Source organism: Phalangium opilio, unplaced genomic scaffold, assembly GCF_054372755.1.
Source record: "Phalangium opilio isolate 3A_F unplaced genomic scaffold, DU_Popi_V2 ptg000093l_1, whole genome shotgun sequence".
NCBI lineage: Eukaryota > Metazoa > Arthropoda > Arachnida > Opiliones > Phalangiidae > Phalangium > Phalangium opilio.
Genome location: NW_028324198.1, coordinates 3,868,742 through 3,890,765, shown reverse-complemented (window position 1 = coordinate 3,890,765; position 22,024 = coordinate 3,868,742). Strand labels below are relative to the sequence as shown.

The window sequence follows — 22,024 nt, the reverse complement described above, 5'->3', positions numbered from 1 at the left end:
TTGGTTGCATTAAAATAGTCACTAATTTACTTTTGCAAAAACTCGGGTCCGTCCGGGATTTTATCACGGGACCACTCACACCCTAAGCGAGTATTACACCCCTAGACCAACGGACCATGTGTGTAACTAAACATGCTCAACTCATAGGCCTACCCGGTAGTTAGTTGCGTTTAAATAGTCACTAAATTACTTCTGCAAAAACTCGGGTTCGTCCGGGATTTTATCTCGTGACCACTCACATCCTAAGCGAGTATCATACCCCTAGACCAACGGACCATGCCTGTAACTAAATATGCTCAACTCATAGGCCTACCTTGTTGTTAGTTCATTTAAATAGTCACTAAATTACTTCTGCAAAAACTCGGGTCCGTCCGGGATTTGAACCCGAGACCACTCGCACCCAAAGCGAGTGTCATAGCCCTAGACCAACGAACCATGTGTGTAACTAAACATGCTCAACTCATAGACCTACCCTGTAGTTAGTTGCATTTAAATAGTCACTTAATTACTTCTGCAAAAACGCGGGTCCGTCCGGGATTTGAACCTGAGACCACTCGCACCCAAATTGAGGGTCATAGCCCTAGACCAACGAACCATGTGTGTAACTAAACATGCTCAACTCATAGACCTACCCTGTAGTTAGTTGCATTTACATAGTCACTTAATTACTTCTGCATCTACTCGCGTCCGTCCGTGATTTGAACCCGGGACCACTCGCACCCAAAGCGAGTATCATACCCCTAGACCAACGGACCATGTGTGTAACTAAACATGCTCAACTCATAGGCCTACCCTGTAGTTAGTTGCATTAAAATAGTCACTAATTTACTTTTGCAAAAACTCGAGTCCGCCCGGGATTTGAACCCGGGACCACTCGCACCCAAAGCGAGTATCATACCCCTAGACCAACGGACCATGTGTGTAACTAAACATGCTCAACTCATAGGCCTACCCTGTAGTAAGTTGCTTTTAAAAAGTAACTAAATTACTTCGGCAAAAAACTCGGGTCCGTCCGGGATTTTATCTCGGGACCACTCACACCCTAAGCGAGTATCATACCCCTAGACCAACGGACCATGTGTGTAACTAAACATGCTCAACTCATAGGCCTACCCTGTAGTTGGTTGCATTTAAATAGTCACTAAATTGCTTCTGCATAAACTCGGGTCCGTCCGGGATTTGAACCCGGGACCACTCGCACCCAAAGCGAGTATCATACCCCTAGACCAGCGGACCATGTGTGTAACTAAACATGCTCAACTCATAGGCCTACCCTGTAGCTAGTTGCATTAAAATAGTCACTAATTTACTTTTGCAAAAACTCGGGTCCGTCCGGGATTTTATCTCGGGACCACTCACACCCTAAGCGAGTATCATACCCCTAGACCAACGGACCATGTGTGTAACTAAACATGCTCAACTCATAGGCCTACCCTGTAGTTAGTTGCATTTAAATAGTCACTTAATTACTGCTGCAAAAACGCGGGTCCGTCCGGGATATGAACCCGAGACCACTCGCACCCAAAGCGAGTGTCATAGCCCTAGACCAACGAACCATGTATGTAACTAAATATGCTCAACTCATAGGCCTACCTTGTTGTTAGTTCATTTAAATAGTCACTAAATTTCTTCTGCAAAAACTCGGGTCCGTCCGGGATTTGAGCCCGAGACCACTCGCACCCAAAGCGAGTGTCATAGCCCTAGACCAACGAACCATGTGTGTAACTAAACATGCTCAACTCATAGACCTACCCTGTAGTTAGTTGCATTTAAATAGTCACTTAATTACTTCTGCAAAAACGCGGGTCCGTCCGGGATTTTAATCCGAGACCACTCGCACCCAAATTGAGGGTCATAGCCCTAGACCAACGAACTATGTGTGTAACTAAACATGCTCAACTCATAGGCCTACCCTGTAGTAAGTTGCTTTTAAAAAGTAACTAAATTACTTCGGCAAAAAACTCGGGTCCGTCCGGGATTTTATCTCGGGACCACTCACACCCTAAGCGAGTATCATACCCCTAGACCAACGGACCATGTGTGTAACTAAACATGCTCAACTCATAGGCCTACCCTGTAGTTTGTTGCATTAAAATAGTCACTAATTTACTTTTGCAAAAACTCGGGTCCGTCCGGGATTTTATCACGGGACCACTCACACCCTAAGCGAGTATTACACCCCTAGACCAACGGACCATGTGTGTAACTAAACATGCTCAACTCATAGGCCTACCCGGTAGTTAGTTGCGTTTAAATAGTCACTAAATTACTTCTGCAAAAACTCGGGTTCGTCCGGGATTTTATCTCGTGACCACTCACACCCTAAGCGAGTATCATACCCCTAGACCAACGGACCATGCCTGTAACTAAATATGCTCAACTCATAGGCCTACCTTGTTGTTAGTTCATTTAAATAGTCACTAAATTACTTCTGCAAAAACTCGGGTCCGTCCGGGATTTGAACCCGAGACCACTCGCACCCAAAGCGAGTGTCATAGCCCTAGACCAACGAACCATGTGTGTAACTAAACATGCTCAACTCATAGACCTACCCTGTAGTTAGTTGCATTTAAATAGTCACTTAATTACTTCTGCAAAAACGCGGGTCCGTCCGGGATTTGAACCTGAGACCACTCGCACCCAAATTGAGGGTCATAGCCCTAGACCAACGAACCATGTGTGTAACTAAACATGCTCAACTCATAGACCTACCCTGTAGTTAGTTGCATTTAAATAGTCACTTAATTACTTCTGCAAAAACGCGGGTCCGTCCGGGATTTGAACCTGAGACCACTCGCACCCAAATTGAGGGTCATAGCCCTAGACTAACGAACCATGTGTGTAACTAAACATGCTCAACTCATAGACCTACCCTGTAGTTAGTTGCATTTACATAGTCACTTAATTACTTCTGCATCTACTCGCGTCCGTCCGTGATTTGAACCCGGGACCACTCGCACCCAAAGCGAGTATCATACCCCTAGACCAACGGACCATGTGTGTAACTAAACATGCTCAACTCATAGGCCTACCCTGTAGTTAGTTGCATTAAAATAGTCACTAATTTACTTTTGCAAAAACTCGAGTCCGCCCGGGATTTGAACCCGGGACCACTCGCACCCAAAGCGAGTATCATACCCCTAGACCAACGGACCATGTGTGTAACTAAACATGCTCAACTCATAGGCCTACCCTGTAGTAAGTTGCTTTTAAAAAGTAACTAAATTACTTCGGCAAAAAACTCGGGTCCGTCCGGGATTTTATCTCGGGACCACTCACACCCTAAGCGAGTATCATACCCCTAGACCAACGGACCATGTGTGTAACTAAACATGCTCAACTCATAGGCCTACCCTGTAGTTGGTTGCATTTAAATAGTCACTAAATTGCTTCTGCATAAACTCGGGTCCGTCCGGGATTTGAACCCGGGACCACTCGCACCCAAAGCGAGTATCATACCCCTAGACCAGCGGACCATGTGTGTAACTAAACATGCTCAACTCATAGGCCTACCCTGTAGCTAGTTGCATTAAAATAGTCACTAATTTACTTTTGCAAAAACTCGGGTCCGTCCGGGATTTTATCTCGGGACCACTCACACCCTAAGCGAGTATCATACCCCTAGACCAACGGACCATGTGTGTAACTAAACATGCTCAACTCATAGGCCTACCCTGTAGTTAGTTGCATTTAAATAGTCACTTAATTACTTCTGCAAAAACGCGGGTCCGTCCGGGATATGAACCCGAGACCACTCGCACCCAAAGCGAGTGTCATAGCCCTAGACCAACGAACCATGTATGTAACCAAATATGCTCAACTCATAGGCCTACCTTGTTGTTAGTTCATTTAAATAGTCACTAAATTTCTTCTGCAAAAACTCGGGTCCGTCCGGGATTTGAGCCCGAGACCACTCGCACCCAAAGCGAGTGTCATAGCCCTAGACCAACGAACCATGTGTGTAACTAAACATGCTCAACTCATAGACCTACCCTGTAGTTAGTTGCATTTAAATAGTCACTTAATTACTTCTGCAAAAACGCGGGTCCGTCCGGGATTTTAATCCGAGACCACTCGCACCCAAATTGAGGGTCATAGCCCTAGACCAACGAACTATGTGTGTAACTAAACATGCTCAACTCATAGGCCTACCCTGTAGTAAGTTGCTTTTAAAAAGTAACTAAATTACTTCGGCAAAAAACTCGGGTCCGTCCGGGATTTTATCTCGGGACCACTCACACCCTAAGCGAGTATCATACCCCTAGACCAACGGACCATGTGTGTAACTAAACATGCTCAACTCATAGGCCTACCCTGTAGTTGGTTGCATTAAAATAGTCACTAATTTACTTTTGCAAAAACTCGGGTCCGTCCGGGATTTTATCACGGGACCACTCACACCCTAAGCGAGTATTACACCCCTAGACCAACGGACCATGTGTGTAACTAAACATGCTCAACTCATAGGCCTACCCGGTAGTTAGTTGCGTTTAAATAGTCACTAAATTACTTCTGCAAAAACTCGGGTTCGTCCGGGATTTTATCTCGTGACCACTCACACCCTAAGCGAGTATCATACCCCTAGACCAACGGACCATGCCTGTAACTAAATATGCTCAACTCATAGGCCTACCTTGTTGTTAGTTCATTTAAATAGTCACTAAATTACTTCTGCAAAAACTCGGGTCCGTCCGGGATTTGAACCCGAGACCACTCGCACCCAAAGCGAGTGTCATAGCCCTAGACCAACGAACCATGTGTGTAACTAAACATGCTCAACTCATAGACCTACCCTGTAGTTAGTTGCATTTAAATAGTCACTTAATTACTTCTGCAAAAACGCGGGTCCGTCCGGGATTTGAACCTGAGACCACTCGCACCCAAATTGAGGGTCATAGCCCTAGACCAACGAACCATGTGTGTAACTAAACATGCTCAACTCATAGACCTACCCTGTAGTTAGTTGCATTTACATAGTCACTTAATTACTTCTGCATCTACTCGCGTCCGTCCGTGATTTGAACCCGGGACCACTCGCACCCAAAGCGAGTATCATACCCCTAGACCAACGGACCATGTGTGTAACTAAACATGCTCAACTCATAGGCCTACCCTGTAGTTAGTTGCATTAAAATAGTCACTAATTTACTTTTGCAAAAACTCGAGTCCGCCCGGGATTTGAACCCGGGACCACTCGCACCCAAAGCGAGTATCATACCCCTAGACCAACGGACCATGTGTGTAACTAAACATGCTCAACTCATAGGCCTACCCTGTAGTAAGTTGCTTTTAAAAAGTAACTAAATTACTTCGGCAAAAAACTCGGGTCCGTCCGGGATTTTATCTCGGGACCACTCACACCCTAAGCGAGTATCATACCCCTAGACCAACGGACCATGTGTGTAACTAAACATGCTCAACTCATAGGCCTACCCTGTAGTTGGTTGCATTTAAATAGTCACTAAATTGCTTCTGCATAAACTCGGGTCCGTCCGGGATTTGAACCCGGGACCACTCGCACCCAAAGCGAGTATCATACACCTAGACCAGCGGACCATGTGAGTAACTAAACATGCTCAACTCATAGGCCTACCCTGTAGCTAGTTGCATTAAAATAGTCACTAATTTACTTTTGCAAAAACTCGGGTCCGTCCGGGATTTTATCTCGGGACCACTCACACCCTAAGCGAGTATCATACCCCTAGACCAACGGACCATGTGTGTAACTAAACATGCTCAACTCATAGGCCTACCCTGTAGTTAGTTGCATTTAAATAGTCACTTAATTACTTCTGCAAAAACGCGGGTCCGTCCGGGATATGAACCCGAGACCACTCGCACCCAAAGCGAGTGTCATAGCCCTAGACCAACGAACCATGTATGTAACTAAATATGCTCAACTCATAGGCCTACCTTGTTGTTAGTTCATTTAAATAGTCACTAAATTTCTTCTGCAAAAACTCGGGTCCGTCCGGGATTTGAGCCCGAGACCACTCGCACCCAAAGCGAGTGTCATAGCCCTAGACCAACGAACCATGTGTGTAACTAAACATGCTCAACTCATAGACCTACCCTGTAGTTAGTTGCATTTAAATAGTCACTTAATTACTCCTGCATCTACTCGCGTCCGTCCGTGATTTGAACCCGGGACCACTCGCACCCAAAGCGAGTATCAAACGCCTAGACCAACGGACCATGTGTGTAACTAAACATGCTCAACTCATAGGCCTACGCTGTAGTTAGTTGCATTAAAATAGTCACTAATTTACTTTTGCAAAAACTCGAGTCCGCCCGGGATCTGAACCCGGGACCACTCGCACCCAAAGCGAGTATCATACCCCTAGACCAACGGACCATGTGTGTAACTAAACATGCTCAACTCATAGGCCTACCCTGTAGTTAGTTGCATTTAAATAGTCACTTAATTACTTCTGCAAAAACGCGGGTCCGTCCGGGATAGGAACCCGAGACCACTCGCACCCAAAGCGAGTGTCATAGCCCTAGACCAACGAACCATATATGTAACTAAATATGCTCAACTCATAGGCCTACCTTGTTGTTAGTTCATTTAAATAGTCACTAAATTACTTCTGCAAAAACTCGGGTCCGTCCGGGATTTGAACCCGAGACCACTCGCACGCAAAGCGAGTGTCATAGCCCTAGACCAACGAACCATGTGTGTAACTAAACATGCTCAACTCATAGACCTACCCTGTAGTTAGTTGCATTTAAATAGTCACTTAATTACTTCTGCAAAAACGCGGGTCCGTCCGGGATTTGAACCCGAGACCACTCGCACCCAAATTGAGGGTCATAGCCCTAGACCAACGAACTATGTGTGTAACTAAACAGGCTCAACTCATAGGCCTACCCTGTAGTTAGTTGCATTAAAATAGTCACTAATTTACTTTTGCAAAAACTCGAGTCCGCCCGGGATTTGAACCCGGGACCACTCGCACCCAAAGCGAGTATCATACCCCTAGACCAACGGACCATGTGTGTAACTAAACATGCTCAACTCATAGGCCTACCCTGTAGTAAGTTGCTTTTAAAAATTCACTAAATTACTTCGGCAAAAAACTCGGGTCCGTCCGGGATTTTATCTCGGGACCACTCACACCCTAAGCGAGTATCATACCCCTAGACCAACGGACCATGTGAGTAACTAAACATGGTCAACTCATAGGCCTACCCTGTATTTGGTTGCATTTAAATAGTCACTAAATTGCTTCTGCATAAACTCGGGTCCGTCCGGGATTTGAACCCGGGACCACTCGCACCCAAAGCGAGTATCATACCCCTAGACCAACGGACCATGTGTGTAACCAAACATGCTCAACTTATAGGCCTACCCTGTAGCTAGTTGCATTAAAATAGTCACTAATTTACTTTTGCAAAAACTCGAGTCCGTCCGGGATTTGAACCCGGGACCACTCGCACCCACAGCGAGTATCATACCCCTAGACCAACGGACCATGTGTGTAACTAAACATGCTCAACTCATAGGCCTACCCTGTAGTTAGTTGCTTTTAAAAAGTCACTAAATTACTTCGGCAAAAAACTCGGGTCCGTCCGGGATTTTATCTCGGGACCACTCACACCCTAAGTGAGTATCATACCCCTAGACCAACGGACCATGTGTGTAACTAAACATGCTCAACTCATAGGCCTACCCTGTAGTTGGTTGTATTTAAATAGTCACTAAATTGCTTCTGCATAAACTCGGGTCCGTCCGGGATTTGAACCCGGGACCACTCGCAACCAAAGCGAGTATCATACCCCTAGACCAACGGACCATGTGTGTAACTAAACATGCTCAACTCATAGGCCTACCCTGTAGTAAGTTGCTTTTAAATAGTCACTAAATTACTTCGGCAAAAAACTCGGGTCTGTCCGGGATTTTATCTCGGGACCACTCACACCCTAAGCGAGTATCATACCCCTACACCAACGGACCATGTGTGTAACTAAACATGCTCAACTCATAGGTCTACCCGGTAGTTAGTTGCGTTTAAATAGTCACTAAATTACTTCTGCAAAAACTCGGGTTCGTCCGGGATTTTATCTCGTGACCACTCACACCTTAAGCGAGTATCATACCCCTAGACCAACGGACCATGCCTGTAACTAAATATGCTCAACTCATAGGCCTACCTTGTTGTTAGTTCATTTAAATAGTCACTAAATTACTTCTGCAAAAACTCGGGTCCGTCCGGGATTTGAACCCGAGACCACTCGCACCCAAAGCGAGTGTTATAGCCCTAGACCAACGAACCATGTGTGTTACTAAAAATGCTCAACTCTTAGACCTACCCTGTAGTTAGTTGCATTTAAATAGTCACTTAATTACTTCTGCATATACTCGGGTCCGTCCGGGATTTGAACCCGGGACCACTCGCACCCAAAGCGAGTATCATACCCCTAGACCAACGAACCATGTGTGTAACTAAACATGCTCAACTCATAGGCCTACCCTGTAGTTAGTTGCATTAAAATAGTCACTAATTTACTTTTGCAAAAGCTCGAGTCCGTCCGGGATTTGAACCCGGGACCACTCGCACCCAAAGCGAGTATCATACCCCTAGACCAACGGACCATGTGTGTAACTAAACATGCTCAACTCATAGGCCTATCCTGTAGTAAGTTGCTTTTAAATCGTCACTAAATTACTTCGGCAAAAAACTCGGGTCCGTCCGGGATTTTATCTCGGGACCACTCACACCCTAAGCGAGTATCACACCCCTAGACCAACGGACCATGCCTGTAACTAAATATGCTCAACTCATAGGCCTACCTTGTTGTTAGTTCATTTAAATAGTCACTAAATTACTTCTGCAAAAACTCGGGTCCGTCCGGGATTTGGACCCTAGACCACTCGCACCCAAAGTGAGTGTCATAGCCCTAGACCAACGAACCATGTGTGTAACTAAATATGCTCAACTCATAGGCCTACCTTGTTGTTAGTTCATTTAAATAGTCACTAAATTACTTCTGCAAAAACTCGGGTCCGTCCGGGATTTGGACCCTAGACCACTCGCACCCAAAGCGAGTATCATACCCCTAGACCAACGGATCACAGTGTAACTAAACATGCTCAACTCATAGGCCCACCCTGTAGTTAGTTGCATTAAAATAGTCACTAATTTACTTTTGCAAAAACTCGAGCCCGTCCGGGATTTGAACCCGGGACCACTCGAACCCAAAGCGAGAATCATACCCCTAGACCAACGGACCATGCGTGTAACTAAACATGCTTAACTCATAGGCCTACCTTGTTGTTAGTTCATTTAAATAGTCACTAAATTACTTCTGCAAAAACTCGGGTCCATCCGGGATTTGAACCCGAGACCACTGGCACCCAAAGCGAGTATCATACTTCTAGACCAACGGACCATGTGTGTAACTAAACATGCTCAACTCATAGGCCTACCCTGTAGTTAGTTGCATTAAAATAGTCACTAATTTACTTTTGCAAAAACTCGAGTCCGTCCGGGATTTGAACCCGGGACCACTCGCACCCAAAGCAAGTATCATACCCCTAGACCAACGGACCATGTGTGTAACTAAACATGCTCAACTCATAGGCCTACCCTGTAGTTAGTTGCATTTAAATAGTCACTAAATTACTTCTGCAAAAATTCGGGTCCGTCCGGGATTTGAACCCGAGACCACTCGCACCCAAAGCGAGTGTCAAAGCCCTAGACCAACGAACCATGTGTGTAACTAAACATGCTCAACTCATAGGCCTACCCTGTAGTTAGTTGCATTTAAATAGTCACTAAATTACTTCTGCAAAAATTCGGGTCCGTCCGGGATTTGAACCCGAGACCACTCGCACCCAAAGCGAGTGTCATAGCCCTAGACCAACGAACCATGTGTGTAAGTAAACATGCTCAACTCATAGACCTACCCTGTAGTTAGTTGCATTTAAATAGTCACTTAATTACTTCTGCATATACTCGGGTCCGTCCGGGATTTGAACCCGGGACCACTCGCACCCAAAGCGAGTATCATACCCCTAGACCAACGGACCATGTGCGTAACTAAACATGCTCAACTCATAGGCCTACCCTGTAGTTAGTTGCTTTTAAATAGTCACTGAATTGCTTCTGCATAAACTCGGGTCCGTCCGGGATTTGAACCCGGGGCCACTCACACCCGAAGCGTGTATCATACCCCTAGACCAACGGACCACGAATGATACTGAAACATGCTCAACTCATAGGTCTACCCGGTAGTTAGTTGCGTTTAAATAGTCACTAAATTACTTCTGCAAAAACTCGGGTTCGTCCGGGATTTGAACCCGGGACCACTCGCACCCAAAGCGAGTATCATACCCCTAGACCAACGGACCATGTGTGTGACTAAACATGCTCAACTCATAGGCCTACCCTGTAGCTAGTTGCATTAAAATTGTCACTAATTTACTTTTGCAAAAACTCAAGTCCGTCCGGGATTTGAACCCGGGACCACTCGCACCCAAAGCGAGTATCATACCCCTAGACCAATGGACCATGTGTGTAACTAAACATGCTCAACTCATAGGCCTACCCTGTAGTTAGTTGCTTTTAAATAGTCACTAAATTACTTCGGCAAAAAACTCGGGTCCGTCCGGGATTTTATCTCGGGACCACTCACACCCTAAGCGAGTATCACACCCCTAGACCAACGGACCATGTGTGTTACTAAACATGCTCAACTCATAGGCCTACCCTGTAGTTAGTTGCATTAAAATAGTCACTAATTTACTTTTGCAAAAACTCGAGTCCGTCCGGGATTTGAACCCGGGACCACTCGCACCCAAAGCAAGTATCATACCCCTAGACCAACGGACCATGTGTGTAACAAAACATGCTCAACTCATAGGCCTACCCTGTAGTTAGTTGCATTTAAATAGTCTCTAAATTACTTCTGCAAAAATTCGGGTCCGTCCGGGATTTGAACCCGAGACCACTCGCACCCAAAGCAAGTGTCATAGCCCTAGACCAACGAACCATGTGTGTAACTAAACATGCTCAACTCATAGGCCTACCCTGTAGTTAGTTGCATTTAAATAGTCACTAAATTACTTCTGCAAAAATTCGGGTCCGTCCGGGATTTGAACCCGAGACCACTCGCACCCAAAGCGAGTGTCATAGCCCTAGACCAACGAACCATGTGTGTAAGTAAACATGCTCAACTCATAGACCTACCCTGTAGTTAGTTGCATTTAAATAGTCACTTAATTACTTCTGCATATACTCGGGTCCGTCCGGGATTTGAACCCGGGACCACTCGCACCCAAAGCGAGTATCATACCCCTAGACCAACGGACCATGTGCGTAACTAAACATGCTCAACTCATAGGCCTACCCTGTAGTTAGTTGCTTTTAAATAGTCACTGAATTGCTTCTGCATAAACTCGGGTCCGTCCGGGATTTGAACCCGGGGCCACTCACACCCGAAGCGTGTATCATACCCCTAGACCAACGGACCACGAATGATACTGAAACATGCTCAACTCATAGGTCTACCCGGTAGTTAGTTGCGTTTAAATAGTCACTAAATTACTTCTGCAAAAACTCGGGTTCGTCCGGGATTTTATCTCGTGACCACTCACACCCTAAGCGAGTATCATACCCCTAGACCAACGGACCATTCCTGTAACTAAATATGCTCAACTCATAGGCCTACCTTGTTGTTAGTTCATTTAAATTGTCACTAAATTACTTCTGCAAAAACTCGGGTCCGTCCGGGATTTGAACCCGAGACCACTCGCACCCAAAGCGATTATCATACCTCTAGACCAACGGACCATGCGTGTAACTAAACATGCTCAACTCATAGACCTACCCTGTAGTTAGTTGCATTTAAATAGTCACTGAATTACTTCTGCATATACTCGGGTCCGTCCGTGATTTGAACCCGGGACCACTCGCACCCAAAGCGAGTATCATACCCCTAGACCAACGGACCATGTGTGTGACTAAACATGCTCAACTCATAGGCCTACCCTGTAGCTAGTTGCATTAAAATTGTCACTAATTTACTTTTGCAAAAACTCAAGTCCGTCCGGGATTTGAACCCGGGACCACTCGCACCCAAAGCGAGTATCATACCCCTAGACCAACGGACCATGTGTGTAACTAAACATGCTCAACTCATAGGCCTACCCTGTAGTTAGTTGCTTTTAAATAGTCACTAAATTACTTCGGCAAAAAACTCGGGTCCGTCCGGGATTTTATCTCGGGACCACTCACACCCTAAGCGAGTATCACACCCCTAGACCAACGGACCATGTGTGTTACTAAACATGCTCAACTCATAGGCCTACCCTGTAGTTAGTTGCATTTAAATAGTCACTAAATTGCTTCTGCATAAACTCGGTTCCGTCCGGGATTTGAACCCGGGGCCACTCACACCGTAAGCGAGTATCATACGCCTAGACCAACGGACCATGCCTGTAACTACATATGCTCAACTCATAGGCCTACCTTGTTGTTAGTTCATTTAAATAGTCACTAAATTACTTCAGCAAAAACTCGGGTCCGTCCGGGATTTGAACCCGGGACCACTCGCACCCAAATCGAGTATCATACCCCTAGACCAACGGACCATGTGTGTAACTAAACATGCTCAACTCATAGGCCTACCCTGTAGTTAGTTGCATTTAAATAGTCACTAAATTGCTTCTGCATAAACTCGGGTCCGTCCGGGATTTGAACCCGGGGCCACTCACACCCTAAGCGAGTATCATACGCCTAGACCAACGGACCATGCCTGTAACAAAATATGCTCAACTCATAGGCCTACCTTGTTGTTAGTTCATTTAAAAAGTCACTAAATTACTTCTGCAAAAACTCGGGTCCGTCCGGGATTTGAACCCGGGACCACTCGCACCCAAAGCAAGTATCATACCCCTAGACCAACGGACCATGTGTGTAACTAAACATGCTCAACTCATAGGCCTACCCTGTAGTTAGTTGCATTTAAATGGTCACTAAGTTACTTCTGCAAAAATTCGGGTCCGTCCGGGATTTGAACCCGAGACCACTCGCACCCAAAGCGAGTGTCATATCCCTAGACCAACGAACCATGTGTGTAACTAAACATGCTCAACTCATAGACCTACCCTGTAGTTAGTTGCATTTAAATAGTCACTTAATTACTTCTGCATATACTCGGGTCCGTCCGGGATTTGAACCCGGGACCACTCGCACCCAAAGCGAGTATCATACCCCTAGACCAACGGACCATGTGTGTAACTAAACACGCTCAACTCATAGGCCTACCCTGTAGTAAGTTGCTTTTAAATAGTCACTAAATTACTTCGGCAAAAACTCGGGTCCGTCCGGGATTTTATCTCGGGACCACTCACAACCTAAGCGAGTATCACACCCCTAGACCAACGGACCATGTGTGTAACTAAACATGCTCAACTCATAGGCCTACCCTGTAGTTAGTTGCTTTTAAATAGTCACTGAATTGCTTCTGCATAAACTCGGGTCCGTCCAGGATTTGAACCCGGGACCACTCGCACCCAAAGCGAGTATCATACCCCTAGACCAACGGACCATGTGTGTGACTAAACATGCTCAACTCATAGGCCTACCCTGTAGCTAGTTGCATTAAAATAGTCACTAATTTACTTTTGCAAAAACTCAAGTCCGTCCGGGATTTGAACCCGGGACCACTCGCACCCAAAGCGAGTATCATACCCCTAGACCAACGGACCATGTGTGTAACTAAACATGCTCAACTCATAGGCCTACCCTGTAGTTAGTTGCTTTTAAATAGTCTCTAAATTACTTCGGCAAAAACTCGGGTCCGTCCGGGATTTTATCTCGGGACCACTCACACCCTAAGCGAGTATCATACCCCTAGACCAACGGACCACGAATGATACTGAAACATGCTCAACTCATAGGTCTACCCTGTAGGTAGTTGCGTTTAAATAGTCACTAAATTACTTCTGCAAAACTCGGGTTCGTCCGGGATTTGAACCCGGGACCACTCGCACCCAAAGCGAGTATCATAGCCCTAGACCAACGAACCATGTGTGTAACTAAACATGCTCAACTTATAGACCTACCGTGTAGTTAGTTGCATTTAAATAGTCACTTAATTACTTCTGAATATACTCGGGTCCGTCCGGGATATGAACCCGGGACCACTCGCACCCAAAGCGAGTATCATACCCCTAGACCAACGGACCATGTGTGTAACTAAACATGCTCAACTCATAGGCCTACCCTGTAGTTAGTTGCATTAAAATAGCCACTAATTTACTTTTGCAAAAACTCGGGTCCGTCCGGGATTTGAACCCGGGACCTCTCGCACCCAAAGCGAGTATCATAGCCCTAGACCAACCGCCCATGTGTGTAATTAAACATCCTCCACTCATAGGCCTACCCTGTAGTTAGTTGCATTTAAATAGTCACTAAATTGCTTCTGCATAAACTCGGGTCCGTCCGTGATTTGAACCCGGAGCCACTCACACCCGAAGCGTGTATCATACCCCTAGACCAACGGACCACGAATGATACTGAAACATGCTCAACTCATAGGTCTACCCTGTAGTTAGTTGCGTTTAAATAGTCACTAAATTACTTCTGCAAAAACTCGGGTTCGTCCGGGATTTTATCTCGTGACCACTCACACCCTACGCGAGTATCACACCCCTAGACCAACGGACCATGCCTGTAACCAAATATGCTCAACTCATAGGCCTACCTTGTTGTTAGTTCATTTAAATAGTCACTAAATTACTTCTGCAAAAACTCGGGTCCGTCCGGGATTTGAACCCGAGACCACTCGCACCCAAAGCTAGTGTCATAGCCCTAGACCAACGAACCATGTGTTTAACTAAACATGCTCAACACATAGACCTACCCTGTAGTAAGTTGCATTTAAATAGTCACTTAATTACATCTGCATATACTCGGGTCCGTCCGGGATTTGAACCCGGGACCACTCGCACCCAAAGCGAGTATCATACCCCTAGACCAACGGACCATGTGTGTAACTAAACATGCTCAACTCATAGGCCTACCCTGTAGTTAGTTGCATTAAAATAGTCACTAATTTACTTTTGCAAATCTCGAGTCCGTCCAGGATTTGAACCCGGGACCACTCGCACCCAAAGCGAGTATCATACCCCTAGACCAACGGACCATGTGTGTAACTAAACATGCTCAACTCATAGGCCTACCCTGTAGTTAGTTGCTTTTAAATAGTCACTAAATTACTTCGGCAAAAACTCGGGTCCTTCCGGGATTTGAACCCGGGACCACTCGCACCCAAAGCGAGTATCATAGCCCTACACCAACGAACCATGCGTGTAACTAAACATGCTAAACTCTTAGACCTACCGTGTAGTTAGTTGCATTTAAATAGTCACTAAATTACTTCTGCAAAAACTCGGGTCCGTCCGGGATTTGAACCCGGTACCACTCGCACCCTAAGCGAGTAGCATAGCCCTAGACCAACGAACCATGTGTGTAACTAAACATGCTCAACTCATAGGCCTACCTTGTAGTTAGTTGCATTTAAATAGTCACTTAATTACTTCTGCATATACTCGGGACCGTCCGGGATTTGAACCCGGAACCACTCGCACCCAAAGCGAGTATCATACCCCTAGACCAACGGACCATGTGTGTAACTAAACATGCTCAACTCATAGGCCTACCCTGTAGTAAGTTGCTTTTAAATAGTCGCTAAATTGCTTCTGCATAAACTCGGGTCCGTCCAGGATTTGAACCCGGGGCCACTCACACCCGAAGCGTGTATCATACCCCTAGACCAACGGACCATGAATAATAATGAAACATGCTAAACTCGTAGGCCTACCTTGTTGTTAGTTGCATTTAATTAGTCACTAAATTACTTCTGCAAAAGCACGGGTCCGTCCGGGATTTAAACCCGGTGCCACTCGCACCCTAAGCGAGTAGCATAGCCCTAGACCAACGAACCATGTGTGTAACTAAACATGCTCAACTCATAGACCTACCCTGTAATTAGTTGCATTTAAATAGTCACTTAATTACTTCTGCATATACTCGGGACCGTCCGGGATTTGAACCCGGGACCACTCGCACCCAAAGCGAGTATCATATCCCCTACACCAACGAACCATGTGTGTAAACAAACATGCTCAACTCATAGACCTACCCTGTAGTTAGTTGCTTTTAAATAGTCACTTAATTACTTCTGCATATACTCGGGACCGTCCGGGATTTGAACCCGGAACCACTCGCACCCAAAGCGAGTATCATACCCCTAGACCAACGGACCATGTGTGTAACTAAACATGCTCAACTCATAGGCCTACCCTGTAGTAAGTTGCTTTTAAATAGTCGCTAAATTGCTTCTGCATAAACTCGGGTCCGTCCAGGATTTGAACCCGGGGCCACTCACACCCGAAGCGTGTATCATACCCCTAGACCAACGGACCATGAATAATAATGAAACATGCTAAACTCGTAGGCCTACCTTGTTGTTAGTTGCATTTAATTAGTCACTAAATTACTTCTGCAAAAGCACGGGTCCGTCCGGGATTTAAACCCGGTACCACTCGCACCCTAAGCGAGTAGCATAGCCCTAGACCAACGAACCATGTGTGTAACTAAACATGCTCAACTCATAGACCTACCCTGTAATTAGTTGCATTTAAATAGTCACTTAATTACTTCTGCATATACTCGGGTCCGTCCGAGATTTGAACCCCGGACCACTCGCACCCAAAGCGAGTATCATACCCCTAGACCAACGGACCATGTGTGTAAATAAACATGCTCAACTCATAGGCCTACCCTGTAGTTAGTTGCTTTTAAATAGTCACTAAATTGCTTCTGCATAAACTCGGGTCCGTCCAGGATTTGAACCCGGGGCCACTCACACCCGAAGCGTGTATCACACCCCTAGACCAACGGACCATGAATGATACTGAAACATGCTAAACTCGTAGGCCTACCTTGTTGTTAGTTGCATTTAATTAGTCACTAAATTACTTATGCAAAAACTCGGCTTCGTCCGGGATTTTAACCCGGGACCACACGCACCCTAAGCGAGTATCATACCCCTAGACCAACGGACCATGTGTGTAACTAAACATACTCAACTCATAGGCCTACCTTGTTGTTAGTTGCATTTAAATAGTCTCTTAATTACTTCTGCAAAAACTCGAGTTCATCCAGGATTTGAACCCGGGACCACTCGCACCCAAAGCGAGTATCATACCCCTAGACCAACGGACCATGTGTGTAACTAAACATGCTCAACTCATAGGCCTACCCTGTAGTTAGTTGCTTTTAAATAGTCTCTAAATTACTTCGGCAAAAACTCGGGTCCGTCCGGGATTTTATCTCGGGACCACTCACACCCTAGGCGAGTATCATACCCCTAGAACAACGGACCTTGCCTGTAACCAAATATGCTCAACTCATAGGCCTACCTTGTAGTTAGTTGCATTTAAATAGCCACTAAATTACTTCTGCAAAAACTCGGTTCCGTCCGGGATTTGAACCCGGTACCACTCGCACTCTAAGCGAGTAGCATAGCCCTAGACCAACGAACCATGTGTGTAACTAAACATGCTCAACTCATAGACCTACCCTGTAGTTAGTTGCATTTAAATAGTCACTTAATTACTTCTGGATATACTCGGGTCCGTCCGGGATTTGAACCCGGGACCACTCGCACCCAAAGCGAGTATCACACCCCTAGACCAACGGACCATGTGTGTAACTAAACATGCTCAACTCATAGGCCTACCCTGTAGTTAGTTGCATTAAAATAGTCACTAATTTACTTTTGCAAAAACTCGGGTCCGTTCGGGATTTGAACCCGGGACCACTCGCACCCAAAGCGAGTATCATACCCCTAGACCAACGGACCATGTGTGTAACTAAACATGCTCTACTCATAGGCCTACCCTGTAGTTAGTTGCTTTTAAATAGTCTCTAAATTACTTCGGCAAAAACTCGGGTCCGTCCGGGATTTTATCTCGGGACCACTCACACCCTAAGCGAGTATCATACCCCTAGACCAACGGACCATGCCTGTAACCAAATATGCTCAACTCATAGGCCTACCTGGTAGTTAGTTGCATTTAAATAGCCACTAAATTACTTCTGCAAAAACTCGGGTCCGTCCGGGATTTGAACCCGGTACCACTCGCACCCTAAGCGAGTAGCATAGCCCTAGACCAACGAACCATGTGTGTCACTAAACATGCTCAACTCATAGACCTACCCTGTAGTTAGTTGCATTTAAATAGTCACTTAATTACTTCTGCATATACTCGGGTCCGTCCGGGATTTGAACCCGGGACCACTCGCACCCAAAGCGAGTATCATACCCCTAGACCAACGGACCACGTGTGTAACTAAACATGCTCAACTCATAGGCCTACCCTGTAGTTAGTTGCTTTTAAATAGTCACTAAATTGCTTCTGCATAAACTCGGGTCCGTCCAGGATTTCAACCCGGGGCCACTCACACCCGAAGCGTGTATCATACCCCTAGACCAACGGACCATGAATGATACTGAAACATGCTAAACTCGTAGGCCTACCTTGTTGTTAGTTGCATTTAATTAGTCACTAAATTACTTCTGCAAAAACTCGGCTTCGTCCGGGATTTTATCCCGGGACCACACGCACCCTAAGCGAGTATCATACCCCTAGACCAACGGACCATGTGTGTAACTAAACATACTCAACTCATAGGCCTACCTTGTTGTTAGTTGCATTTAAATAGTCTCTTAATTACTTCTGCAAAAACTCGAGTTCATCCAGGATTTGAACCCGGGACCACTCGCACCCAAAGCGAGTATCATACCCCTAGACCAAAGGACCATGTGTGTAACTAAAAATGCTCAACTCATAGGCCTACCCTGTAGTTAGTTGCATTAAAATAGCCACTAATTTACTTTTGCAAAAACTCGGGTCCGTCCGGGATTTGAACCCGGGACCACTCGCACCCAAAGCGAGTATCATACCCCTAGACCAACGGACCATGTGTTTAACTAAACATGCTCAACTCATAGGCCTACCCTGTAGTTAGTTGCATTAAAATAGTCACTAATTTACTTTTGCAAAAACTCGGGTCCGTCCGGGATTTGGACCCGGGACCACTCGCACCCAAAGCGAGTATCATACCCCTAGACCAACGGACCATGTGTGTAACTAAACATGCTCAACTCATAGGCCTACCCTGTAGTTAGTTGCTTTTAAATAGTCTCTAAATTACTTCGGCAAAAACTCGGGTCCGTCCGGGATTTTATCTCGGGACCACTCACACCCTAAGCAAGTATCATACCCCTAGACCAACGGACCATGCCTGTAACCAAATATGCTCAACTCATAGGCCTACCTTGTAGTTAGTTGCATATAAATAGCCACTAAATTACTTCTGCAAAAACTCGGGTCCGTCCGGGATTTGAACCCGGTACCACACGCACCCTAAGCGAGTAGCATAGCCCTAGACCAACGGACCATGTGTGTAACTAAACATGCTCAACTCATAGGCCTACCCTGTATTTAGTTGCTTTTAAATAGTCACTAAATTGCTTCTGCATAAACTCGGGTCCGTCCTGGATTTCAACCCGGGGCCACTCACACCCGAAGCGTGTATCATACCCCTAGACCAACGGACCATGAATGATACTGAAACATGCTAAACTCGTAGGCCTACCTTGTTGTTAGTTGCATTTAATTAGTCACTAAATTACTTCTGCAAAAACTCGGCTTCGTCCGGGATTTTATCCCGGGACCACACGCACCCTAAGCGAGTATCATACCCCTAGACCAACGGACCATGTGTGTAACTAAACATACTCAACTCATAGGCCTACCTTGTTGTTAGTTGCATTTAAATAGTCTCTTAATTACTTCTGCAAAAACTCGAGTTCATCCAGGATTTGAACCCGGGACCACTCGCACCCAAAGCGAGTATCATACCCCTAGACCAACGGACCATGTGTGCAACTAAACATGCTCTACTCATAGGCCTACCCTGTAGTTAGTTGCTTTTAAATAGTCTCTAAATTACTTCGGCAAAAACTCGGGTCCGTCCGGGATTTTATCTCGGGACCACTCACACCCTAAGCGAGTATCATACCCCTAGACCAACGGACCATGCCTGTAACCAAATATGCTCAACTCATAGGCCTACCTGGTAGTTAGTTGCATTTAAATAGCCACTAAATTACTTCTGCAAAAACTCGGGTCCGTCCGGGATTTGAACCCGGTACCACTCGCACCCTAAGCGAGTAGCATAGCCCTAGACCAACGAACCATGTGTGTCACTAAACATGCTCAACTCATAGACCTACCCTGTAGTTAGTTGCATTTAAATAGTCACTTAATTACTTCTGCATATACTCGGGTCCGTCCGGGATTTGAACCCGGTACCACTCGCACCCAAAGTGAGTATCATACCCCTAGACCAACGGACCACGTGTGTAACTAAACATGCTCAACTCATAGGCCTACCCTGTAGTTAGTTGCTTTTAAATAGTCACTAAATTGCTTCTGCATAAACTCGGGTCCGTCCAGGATTTCAACCCGGGGCCACTCACACCCGAAGCGTGTATCATACACCAACGGACCATGAATGATACTGAAACATGCTAAACTCGTAGGCCTACCTTGTTGTTAGTTGCATTTAATTAGTCACTAAATTACTTCTGCAAAAACTCGGCTTCGTCCGGGATTTTATCCCGGGACCACACGCACCCTAAGCGAGTATCATACCCCTAGACCAACGGACCATGTGTGTAACTAAACATACTCAACTCATAGGCCTACCTTGTTGTTAGTTGCATTTAAATAGTCTCTTAATTACTTCTGCAAAAACTCGAGTTCATCCAGGATTTGAACCCGGGACCACTCGCACCCAAAGCGAGTATCATACCCCTAGACCAAAGGACCATGTGTGTAACTAAAAATGCTCAACTCATAGGCCTACCTGGTAGTTAGTTGCATTTAAATAGCCACTAAATTACTTTAGCAAAAACTCGGGTCCGTCCGGGATTTGAACCCGGTACCACTCGCACCCTAAGCGAGTAGCATAGCCCTAGACCAACGAACCATGTGTGTCACTAAACATGCTCAACTCATAGACCTACCCTGTAGTTAGTTGCATTTAAATAGTCACTTAATTACTTCTGCATATACTCGGGTCCGTCCGGGATTTGAACCCGGTACCACTCGCACCCAAAGCGAGTATCATACCCCTAGACCAACGGACCACGTGTGTAACTAAACATGCTCAACTCATAGGCCTACCCTGTAGTTAGTTGCTTTTAAATAGTCACTAAATTGCTTCTGCATAAACTCGGGTCCGTCCAGGATTTCAACCCGGGGCCACTCACACCCGAAGCGTGTATCATACACCAACGGACCATGAATGATACTGAAACATGCTAAACTCGTAGGCCTACCTTGTTGTTAGTTGCATTTAATTAGTCACTAAATTACTTCTGCAAAAACTCGGCTTCGTCCGGGATTTTATCCCGGGACCACACGCACCCTAAGCGAGTATCATACCCCTAGACCAACGGACCATGTGTGTAACTAAACATACTCAACTCATAGGCCTACCTTGTTGTTAGTTGCATTTAAATAGTCTCTTAATTACTTCTGCAAAAACTCGAGTTCATCCAGGATTTGAACCCGGGACCACTCGCACCCAAAGCGAGTATCATACCCCTAGACCAAAGGACCATGTGTGTAACTAAAAATGCTCAACTCATAGGCCTACCCTGTAGTTAGTTGCATTAAAATAGCCACTAATTTACTTTTGCAAAAACTCGGGTCCGTCCGGGATTTGAACCCGGGACCACTCGCACCCAAAGCGAGTATCATACCCCTAGACCAACGGACCATGTGTGTAACTAAACATGCTCAACTCATAGGCCTACCCTGTAGTTAGTTGCATTAAAATAGTCACTAATTTACTTTTGCAAAAACTCGGGTCCGTCCGGGATTTGGACCCGGGACCACTCGCACCCAAAGCGAGTATCATACCCCTAGACCAAC

General features: G+C 45.7%; 22 non-coding genes across 22 annotated transcripts; all 22 read right to left on the bottom strand.

The window, feature by feature from the left end:
* Nucleotides 1-1,164: 1,164 nt before the first annotated feature.
* Nucleotides 1,165-1,236, bottom strand: TRNAP-UGG (transfer RNA proline (anticodon UGG)). Its single transcript has one exon. It is a non-coding gene; the product is annotated as a tRNA-Pro (tRNA).
* Nucleotides 1,237-3,404: 2,168 nt separating this feature from the next.
* TRNAP-UGG (transfer RNA proline (anticodon UGG)) lies at nucleotides 3,405-3,476 on the bottom strand. Its single transcript has one exon. It is a non-coding gene; the product is annotated as a tRNA-Pro (tRNA).
* Nucleotides 3,477-7,243: 3,767 nt separating this feature from the next.
* TRNAP-UGG (transfer RNA proline (anticodon UGG)) lies at nucleotides 7,244-7,315 on the bottom strand. Its single transcript has one exon. It is a non-coding gene; the product is annotated as a tRNA-Pro (tRNA).
* Nucleotides 7,316-7,724: 409 nt separating this feature from the next.
* TRNAP-UGG (transfer RNA proline (anticodon UGG)) lies at nucleotides 7,725-7,796 on the bottom strand. The gene has a single exon. It is a non-coding gene; the product is annotated as a tRNA-Pro (tRNA).
* A 568-nt stretch (nucleotides 7,797-8,364) lies between these two features.
* On the bottom strand, nucleotides 8,365-8,436 carry TRNAP-UGG (transfer RNA proline (anticodon UGG)). Its single transcript has one exon. It is a non-coding gene; the product is annotated as a tRNA-Pro (tRNA).
* Nucleotides 8,437-8,524: 88 nt separating this feature from the next.
* Nucleotides 8,525-8,596, bottom strand: TRNAP-UGG (transfer RNA proline (anticodon UGG)). Its single transcript has one exon. It is a non-coding gene; the product is annotated as a tRNA-Pro (tRNA).
* A 1,365-nt stretch (nucleotides 8,597-9,961) lies between these two features.
* TRNAP-UGG (transfer RNA proline (anticodon UGG)) lies at nucleotides 9,962-10,033 on the bottom strand. Its single transcript has one exon. It is a non-coding gene; the product is annotated as a tRNA-Pro (tRNA).
* Nucleotides 10,034-10,121: 88 nt separating this feature from the next.
* TRNAP-CGG (transfer RNA proline (anticodon CGG)) lies at nucleotides 10,122-10,193 on the bottom strand. Its single transcript has one exon. It is a non-coding gene; the product is annotated as a tRNA-Pro (tRNA).
* An 89-nt stretch (nucleotides 10,194-10,282) lies between these two features.
* On the bottom strand, nucleotides 10,283-10,354 carry TRNAP-UGG (transfer RNA proline (anticodon UGG)). The gene has a single exon. It is a non-coding gene; the product is annotated as a tRNA-Pro (tRNA).
* An 889-nt stretch (nucleotides 10,355-11,243) lies between these two features.
* On the bottom strand, nucleotides 11,244-11,315 carry TRNAP-UGG (transfer RNA proline (anticodon UGG)). The gene has a single exon. It is a non-coding gene; the product is annotated as a tRNA-Pro (tRNA).
* Nucleotides 11,316-11,403: 88 nt separating this feature from the next.
* TRNAP-CGG (transfer RNA proline (anticodon CGG)) lies at nucleotides 11,404-11,475 on the bottom strand. The gene has a single exon. It is a non-coding gene; the product is annotated as a tRNA-Pro (tRNA).
* Nucleotides 11,476-12,043: 568 nt separating this feature from the next.
* On the bottom strand, nucleotides 12,044-12,115 carry TRNAP-UGG (transfer RNA proline (anticodon UGG)). Its single transcript has one exon. It is a non-coding gene; the product is annotated as a tRNA-Pro (tRNA).
* Nucleotides 12,116-12,842: 727 nt separating this feature from the next.
* TRNAP-UGG (transfer RNA proline (anticodon UGG)) lies at nucleotides 12,843-12,914 on the bottom strand. The gene has a single exon. It is a non-coding gene; the product is annotated as a tRNA-Pro (tRNA).
* Nucleotides 12,915-13,162: 248 nt separating this feature from the next.
* On the bottom strand, nucleotides 13,163-13,234 carry TRNAP-UGG (transfer RNA proline (anticodon UGG)). The gene has a single exon. It is a non-coding gene; the product is annotated as a tRNA-Pro (tRNA).
* A 248-nt stretch (nucleotides 13,235-13,482) lies between these two features.
* On the bottom strand, nucleotides 13,483-13,554 carry TRNAP-UGG (transfer RNA proline (anticodon UGG)). Its single transcript has one exon. It is a non-coding gene; the product is annotated as a tRNA-Pro (tRNA).
* An 88-nt stretch (nucleotides 13,555-13,642) lies between these two features.
* On the bottom strand, nucleotides 13,643-13,714 carry TRNAP-UGG (transfer RNA proline (anticodon UGG)). Its single transcript has one exon. It is a non-coding gene; the product is annotated as a tRNA-Pro (tRNA).
* A 1,208-nt stretch (nucleotides 13,715-14,922) lies between these two features.
* TRNAP-UGG (transfer RNA proline (anticodon UGG)) lies at nucleotides 14,923-14,994 on the bottom strand. The gene has a single exon. It is a non-coding gene; the product is annotated as a tRNA-Pro (tRNA).
* A 2,811-nt stretch (nucleotides 14,995-17,805) lies between these two features.
* On the bottom strand, nucleotides 17,806-17,877 carry TRNAP-UGG (transfer RNA proline (anticodon UGG)). The gene has a single exon. It is a non-coding gene; the product is annotated as a tRNA-Pro (tRNA).
* Nucleotides 17,878-18,285: 408 nt separating this feature from the next.
* TRNAP-UGG (transfer RNA proline (anticodon UGG)) lies at nucleotides 18,286-18,357 on the bottom strand. The gene has a single exon. It is a non-coding gene; the product is annotated as a tRNA-Pro (tRNA).
* A 569-nt stretch (nucleotides 18,358-18,926) lies between these two features.
* TRNAP-UGG (transfer RNA proline (anticodon UGG)) lies at nucleotides 18,927-18,998 on the bottom strand. The gene has a single exon. It is a non-coding gene; the product is annotated as a tRNA-Pro (tRNA).
* A 2,164-nt stretch (nucleotides 18,999-21,162) lies between these two features.
* TRNAP-UGG (transfer RNA proline (anticodon UGG)) lies at nucleotides 21,163-21,234 on the bottom strand. The gene has a single exon. It is a non-coding gene; the product is annotated as a tRNA-Pro (tRNA).
* Nucleotides 21,235-21,797: 563 nt separating this feature from the next.
* Nucleotides 21,798-21,869, bottom strand: TRNAP-UGG (transfer RNA proline (anticodon UGG)). Its single transcript has one exon. It is a non-coding gene; the product is annotated as a tRNA-Pro (tRNA).
* Between the last annotated feature and the right edge of the window lie 155 nt (nucleotides 21,870-22,024).